This window comes from Triticum urartu, chromosome 6, assembly GCF_003073215.2.
Source record: "Triticum urartu cultivar G1812 chromosome 6, Tu2.1, whole genome shotgun sequence".
Taxonomy (NCBI): domain Eukaryota; kingdom Viridiplantae; phylum Streptophyta; class Magnoliopsida; order Poales; family Poaceae; genus Triticum; species Triticum urartu.
This window is the reverse complement of record NC_053027.1, coordinates 247,314,973-247,323,262: the sequence shown is the minus strand read 5'-3', so window position 1 is coordinate 247,323,262 and position 8,290 is coordinate 247,314,973.

Sequence of the window (8,290 nt, the reverse complement as noted above, 5' to 3'; positions counted from 1 at the left end):
AAATAGATTAGATAAATATTTTGGAAATTATTAAATCAGCGTTATGTGGGCCACCACCTCCCCTTTTGACTAGTCACAATGACTTGGTCAATTCGGATTTAAATTAAACACAAAATTCTAGAATATTGTTAAAACTTTAGAAATTCATATAAAATAATCCGTAACTCGGATGAAAATAATGCATACATGAAAGTTGCTCAGAACGATGTGACGATTCTGAATACGTGCTCCGTTCATCTGTCACACGTCCCTTGTATTGCGAACTTGCAACCGTCCCCTTCCGGTCCGTCTTTCCAAAAACGCAGAACATCGAGAATACATTCCCGAATGTTTCCCCCCTTCACCGGCATCGCCTAGTACCGCGTTAGGTCACCCCTAACACCACGTATTGTCATGTTTTTATTTGTGTTGCTTTGGTTGCTATGTTATTTATTGTGTTCGCCCTCCATTACTTCTTTCCCGTAGACCCCAAGACCGCTACCGATACCCCCGTTCGGCTACGGTGTTGACGACCCCTCCTTGCCAGAGCAACCAAGAAAGCTCCCCCTTAGTCACCAGATATCGCCTATTCTCCTCTCTACTGCTTGCATTAGAGTAGTGTAGCATGTTACTACTTTCCGTTAGTCCTATTTTGTTGCATAACCTGTCATTGTTGCTACAGTTATTGATACCTTACCTGCAATCCTAAATGCTTAGTATAGGATGCTAGTTTACCATTAGTGGCCCTACTTTCTTGTCCGTATGCCATGCTATACTATCGGGTCGTGATCACTCGGGAGGTGGTCACGAGTATATACTTATATATATATATATAATATGATACTTGTGGTGACTAAAGTCGGGTCGGCTCGTAGAGTACCCGCGAGTGATTCACGGATTGGGTCTGAAAGGATGTTTGTCCTGATGGCCCTCTGAGTGAATCTTTGTGGCAGAGCGACAGGGTAGGTTGAGACCACCTAGGAGAGAGGTGGGCCTGGCCCTGGTCGGCGTCCGTGGTTAATTCAATTAACACGCTTAATGAGATCTGGGTATTATATCTGAGTCTGGCCACTGGCCTATACGCACTAACCAACTACGCGGGAACAGTTATGGGCACTCGACGTCGTGGTATCAGCTGAAGCCTTCTTGATGTCAGTGACTGGGCGGCGCGCCCCGGGTTGTACCGGAACGCCTGCTCTTGTATAAGGGAGGCTAGGTCTGCTCGCCGGCCACGTTCGCAACGTGCATGTGTGCAATGGGTGATGGGACCAGACCCCCGCACCATAGGATTTAGACCGTCGTGCTGACCTCTCTGTTTTGCCTAGGCGGGGCTGCGACGTGTTGATCTTCCGAGGCCGGGCATAACCAGGAAAGTGTGTCCGGACAAAGGGGATTGAGCGTGTTGGGAAATGTGGTGCACCCCTGCAGGGAAGTTTATCTATTCGAATAGCCGTGTCCCTCGGTAAAAGGACGACCCGGAGTTGTACCTTGACCTTATGACAACTAGAACTAGATACTTAATAAAATACACCCTTCCAAGTGCCAGATAAAACCCAGTGATCTCTCTCTCACAGGGAGAGAGGGGAGGATCGCCGGGTAGGATTATGCTGTGCGATGATACTTGGTTAACTTACCATCTACTCTCTTCTACTGCTTCAAGATGGAGGCTTCCAGAAGCCTAGTCTTTGATAGGACTAGCTATCCCCCTCTTATTCTGGCATTCTGGAGCTCTGTCGACATATACTACCCCTTTCATTTGATACCAATGCATATCTAGTGTAGCTCCTTGCTTGCGAGTACTTTGGATGAGTACTCACGGTTGCTTTGCTCCCCCTTTTTTGTCTTTTCGATACGCGATTGTTGTGACTAGACGATGGGGTACAGGAGCCAAACGCCACCGACGACGACTCCTACTACACTGGAGGTGCCTACTACTATGTGCAGGCTGCTGACGACAGCCAGGAGTAGTTTAGGAGGATCCTAGGCAGGAGGCCTACGCCTCTTTCGATTTGTATCGCCAGTTTGTGCTAGCCTTCTTAAGGCAAACTTGTTTACTTATGTCTGTACTCAGAAATTGTTCCTTCCGCTGACTCGTCTATTATTGAGCTCTTGTATTCGAGCTCTCGAGACTCCTGGCTTGTAATATGATGCTTGTATGACTTATTTTATTTGTAGAGTTGTGTTCTGATATCTTCCCGTGAGTCCTTGATCTTGATCATACACGTTTGCATGTATGATTAGTGTACGATTGAATTGGGGGTGTCACACGGAGCCATCATATGCATTTCATCTCCAGTATCTTGTTCTAGTTGTATAGATCGGGATACAACTCCAAGCGTCCGTTACCATGGACATAGCTATTCAATTAGATTAACTTGCCTGCAGGGGTACACAAACTTACCCAACATGCTCGATTAAAACCGACCGAAGACACTTTCCCGGGTCATGCCTGGCCTTGGCTGATCGACACACCATAGTCCTACCTAGGCACAACTAAGAGGCCAGCACGTCGGTCTACATCCTAAAAGCAAAGGGGTCATGGGCCAATCGTCCTTTGCAATCCTGCGTGTTGCGAGCATGGCCGGGATTAGTCATGGCTACCTCTTTATACATAGCAGGTGCTTATGCGGACCACCCGGGCGCGTGCCGCTAAACTGCTGAAGTCAGTTAGCTTTTAGAAGAATCGTACGACGCATAGTACGCATACTTATTCTCGCGTGGTGGTCAGTGCGAAAAAGACCAGAGGCCTACTCGATCACATATCCAAACTGTTAGTGTCTTGGGAGCGCGCGGAGACAATCAATGATCCACGATCTCTACTCTCATTGCACCGTCTCACAGACTTACGGCAAGGGCTATGAATGCCCGGCCATGCTGCGTAGTTGTCTCGCGGGTACCCTCCAGGTCAGACCGACTCCACATCACTCGCAGTGTACTGCCCCGGACACACCCGTTGTTGTTCATTACTCATGGCGGTGTCTAGACTGGCCCCACTGATCAATACTAGTCTTTTCTGCGCACTTTGTCCTCACTCGTGCGCACCCGGGAGCAACTTCATGGTCGGTCACCTATCCTGAAACTACTCCAAGCTGAGCACGCTTAACTTTGGAGTTCTATCCAAATGGGCTCCCAAAAAAGAAGGAATTCCTTATTGATATGAGTAGTCTATCATCCCTAATAAGCCAAGCTATCACATACATCCCCACTCAGAGGAACCGACGTCCTCGTCGGGCCACAAGAACGTTCCCTCTTGGCACATACGTCTGTACATCCAGTCCGGTACATGTACCATTTTGTGTGCCACGACGGGTCACAAACGTCATGAACAACATGAATGCGCACCTATTCGCAAACATCCGTGTAACCGCGAGGTTCGGCTCTGATACCAACTTGTAACGCCCACGATGCGGCTATATCTCCCACATGTCGAGGCATGACTTAGTGGTTTTGTCGCAAGAGGGGTAATCTTCAAAACATCACATGTAATGAATAAGACAGGGATACATAGAGTTGGCTTACAATCGGAATTTCACACAAAACTTAAGTAAATCATACATCATCCAAGTACAGACATGGACCGGCTACGGTCAAATCCAGATGATAAGAAGATAACCCCAAATGCTAAATCGCCGATCGTCCCAACTGGGCTCCACTATTTATCATCAAAAAACGAAGCATAGAAACGACCAAGGTCCTCGATGAACTCCCACTTGAGTCCGGTAGCATCACCTGCACTGGTATCATGGGCACCTGCAACTATTTTGGAAGTATCTGTGAGCCATGAGGACTCAACAATCTCACACCCGTGAGATCAAGACTATTTAGGCTTATGGGTAGGATAAGGTAAAGAGGTGGATCTCCAGCAAGCGCTAAGAAAATATGGTGGCTAACATTCACAAGTAAGAGTAAGATGAGAAGCTACGCAATGGTCGTAAAGCCATAAGTGATCAAGAAGTGATCCTGAAACTACTTACGTTCAAACATAACCTAAACCGTGTTCACTTCCCGGACTCCGCCGAAAAGAGACCATCACGGCTACACACGCGGTTGATTCATTTTAATTAAGTTAAGTGTCAAGTTCTCTACTACCGGATATTAACAAATTCCCATCTGCCACATAATTGTGGGCACGGCTCTCGAAAGTATGTACCCTACAGGGGTGTCCCAACTTAGCCCAACACAAGATCTCATGATCAAATAAGGATATTCCTTCTCCCGGAAATACCCGATCATTCTCGGAATCTCGGTTACAAGACATTTCCACAATGGTAAAAAAAGACCAGCAAGACCGCCCGAATGTGCCGACAAATCCCGATAGGAGCTGCACATATCTTGTTCTTAGGGCACACCGAATGGGCCAGACATCGGGTTGGCATAGACCTTGGTTACCCAGTGGGCGCTGGACATCGCCCAGGTTGCACCAACACCTAGAGGAGGACTGGCTCCGGGGGTTTAAAATAAAGATGACCCTCGGGTCCACGGAACCCAAGGGAAAAGGCTTAGGTTGTTAGGAAAATGTAAAACCAAGGTTAGGCCTTGCTGGAGGAGTTTTATTCAAAGCGAACTGTCAAGGGTGTCCCATAACCCCAATCGCATAAGGAACGCAAAATCAAGGAACATAACACTAGTTGACGGAAACTAGGGCGGCAAGAGTGGAACAAAACATCAGGCAAAAGGCCGAGCCTTCCACCCTTTATACCAAGTATATAGATGCATTAAATTAAACAATAGGTAATATGGTATCCCAAACATATCCATGTTCCAACATGGAATAACTTGCAAGGCACCTGCAACTAGCAACACTATAAGAGGGGCTGAGCAAAAGCGGTAACATAGCCAAACAACTGTTTGCTAGGAAGGTGGGTTAGAGGCTTGACATGGCAATATGGGAGGCATGATAAACAAGTGGTAGGTAGCGCGACATAGCGATAGAAAGAACAATTAGTAAGAAAAGATAGAAGTGATATCGAGGGTAATGGTCATCTTGCCTGAAATCCCGCTTGGAAGAAGACAAAGTACATGAAGAAGACGAAATAACGTAGTCGAATGGATCCTCACAATCGCAATGATACCGAGAACTAATGAGAAGAAGCAACACCGGAAAGAAACAAACAACATGGTAAACACACACGCATAAACGTGGCATGATGCACAACAAAGGATGATGCATGTCCGGTTTAAATATGCATGGCATGGAAAAGTGCACAAACAAAACTACAAGTTAAGTGGAGCTCAATATGCAATGAGTTGCATATTGATGAAACACCACATTCGATTATTTAGTTTTGTCTTGGTTATGTACCCAACAATATTAAATGCTATTAAACATGCCAAGGGGTGAAGCATAATAAATATACCTATCTAGGAAAGTTTAAATGAGGCCGGAACAACAAGCAACAAGTCCAGAAAAAATTCTCATATGCATATTATGAATTTGGTACTATTCTGCCCTCAACCATATTTTAGAGGTTAAACATGCCAAGTAATGCCACCATGTTAATCTATGCATTCTTCTACCCCATTTACATATAAAGTTTATTAAGTTTGGAGCTACGGTTATTTAGTTATGAAATAAATCATTTTAACATGGCAATATGCAAATTCAATGCAAACATCATTTTAAACATTTTAACAAGGATGAAAGTTGGAAATTATGAAACTAGAAAAAATTCTAAGCATTTTCATATATAACTTATTTTAATCCGATGCACAAATCTTGAGTTATTATATGCATGAAATGTAAGGGGTTTCGGGTAAATCTGCACTCTCTGGAATAAAAGGAAAAATGCAATAGGAAAAAAACATGCATGGGCCGAATCTATGCAAAGGCCCAATAGTGCAGAGGGGGGCAGCTCACCCTATGGGTTGCGTCCCAGGGCGATCTAGCAGGTCGGCGGGGCTGCGAGCTAGCTCGGGGTCGCGGTTGGGCCGGGGTTGAGGATGAAGCTGGGCTAGTGGCGGGGCCCAGCCAGCAGACCAACGGGCCAGCGTTGGAGATGGCCGACGCTTGGTTTGTCGCTGTCCGATCGTCTCCCTCCTGGAGAGCACATAGTCAATGACCAAAGCGGCATGGCGTGGGGAGGCACTGGGGAGGAGCTCGGGATGTGCGGCCACACCGGATCTAGGCGGATCTGGACCCAGGGGACCCGTTCCTGATGCCGGTGGTGCCTGGTTACGCGAGGTCCACCAGATCTGGCGGCAACAGCAGCGACCAAGGAGGGGGCATCACCTGCGAGAGAGAGCGAGAGGTGAGTGGTAGGAGGAGAAGAGAGAGAGAAGAGGCAGGAACGACGGAGCTATGGCCTGAGGTGGAGGTCGCCGGCGGAGGCACTCCGATGGCCGGCAGGATGGAGGCAAAGCGCGAGGCGGCGTGGGGCTCTAGCGGGAGGAGGCGTACGAGCGGGCGAGCAAGCACGCTCGGGCGCACAACGGCGGGGCGATTCGGTCCCTTGTGGTCCCGATCCGGTCCCTGCGGGGCGCGGGGAGGCTGGGAGGTGCGGAGGGGACGCATGGAGGCCATGGATTAGAGGGGGAGCGGCGGCTTGGCGACGTGGGAGCGCCCGGTTGGCCGGGGAGACACCTTAGGTGGCGGCTCGGTGGGTGGCGGCATGACAAGTGGCTCTCGGGGCAGCGGCCGCACGCGGAATCTGAGGAGGGGGGCTAGAGGTAGTTGGAGGCCTAGGGATGGCCAAATTTGGAAGGGGAAGGGATTTATATAGGGAAAGCTATGGTTAGGGGGTTTGAGGCCGTCTCGGAGCCCTCTGATCACGATCTAACGGTCCGGAGCGAAGGGGTCTAGGTGAGGGGTTGGTGGGCTGAGAAGATAGGTGAGAGAGAGGCCCGACGATAGTTTCCAAAGACCGAAAACATCCGACGCATAGACCAACTATATTGCGGCTATAGTTATCCGTTGGGGCATCAAACAAACTCCGAATGCGATGAAATTTGGCAAGCGGCCTACTGACAACATATAAACACCGCACACCAACTTTCATCCCAGTCTGAGAATATATTCCGGCCACTTCTAAAATAATATTTAGGGTGTGCCATGGGCGCGTGCGAGTGTGTTGGGCTCAAAACGGACCACAGAAGGAACTGGGAGACCCGAGCATATGCAAGTTTTGAAAACATGACGACAACGGAGTGCCGGTGCAATGTGCATGATGCGAAGATGATGTGATGAAACGCAGCAAACAAATAAATAACAGAGCTGATACACAAAACATGGAAGGCATCTGGAGCATCGTTCTTGGGGAGTCACACGCAGGTACCCTCATGGTCAACCTGACATCACATTTCTCACGCGGGTACCCCTCGAGGCCGACCTGACTTCAACATTGTTCTGAGGTAAAGTCAAGGTAACCGTGCGTCTATAATATCAAGGGGGAAATCCGAGGAATCACCCTCAATGGATTCCACTTGGTGTAATTGTCAAGGTGAACTTGGAGAAATCACCCTCGAGGGTTCACACTTGAGGTGTTGCATGACATAATCATTATCGGGAATGGTGAAGGAGGAATCACCCTTCGAAATCCATGAGTGATTAGCTACACTATAGTGATATTATTAGAGTGCATTACGAGGTATCACCCTTGGCACTCGATATTAACTCTGCAGAGTCATACAACTAATGGGGTGCGGTGATGTGTCAGTCTCTGCATATCGATCACATTGATCGAGTCATCAGGTAGTAAAGCGAGGGCAACATGACAAAGTGAGGGTCATTGATGGATCACCAACCAACCTATACTAAGCATATAAGATAATAGGTAAGGTAGCAATAGCAGGTTACAAAATCAGGCAATGCACCAGAATAGTAGGAATCAAATACAGTAGCAAACTCTAATGCAAGCATGAAACAGAAGGAATGAGCAATATAGGAATGGTCAAGGGTTTTTTTCCTACCTGGAAGCTTTGCAGGCATATACTGACCCTCGACCATGAAGTAGTCGATCACCGGATTAACAATGGTCTCGGGGGCCTACCAGAAAAGAAGCAATAGAGGGGAAACACAATAAATAACAGAGCTATCAAAAGCATCACAAAGGATGACATGGCAATACGTTGTGGTATGGTGAACTAACGCAGCGCTACACGTTACAGACGGAGCGAGAAAATATTCGGGAACATTTTCCCGGCTCCAGGAATTTATCGAATAGACGAACCAGAGGGGAAGGTTCCATGTTTACATTGTTGGACGCTTGTGGCAGGTATGTGGAGGGCACATTCGGATTCGTTGTATTTTTCTGGCAATTTTCATATATATGTTATTTTCATCTGAGTTATAGATTATTTTGCACGATTTTTCGAA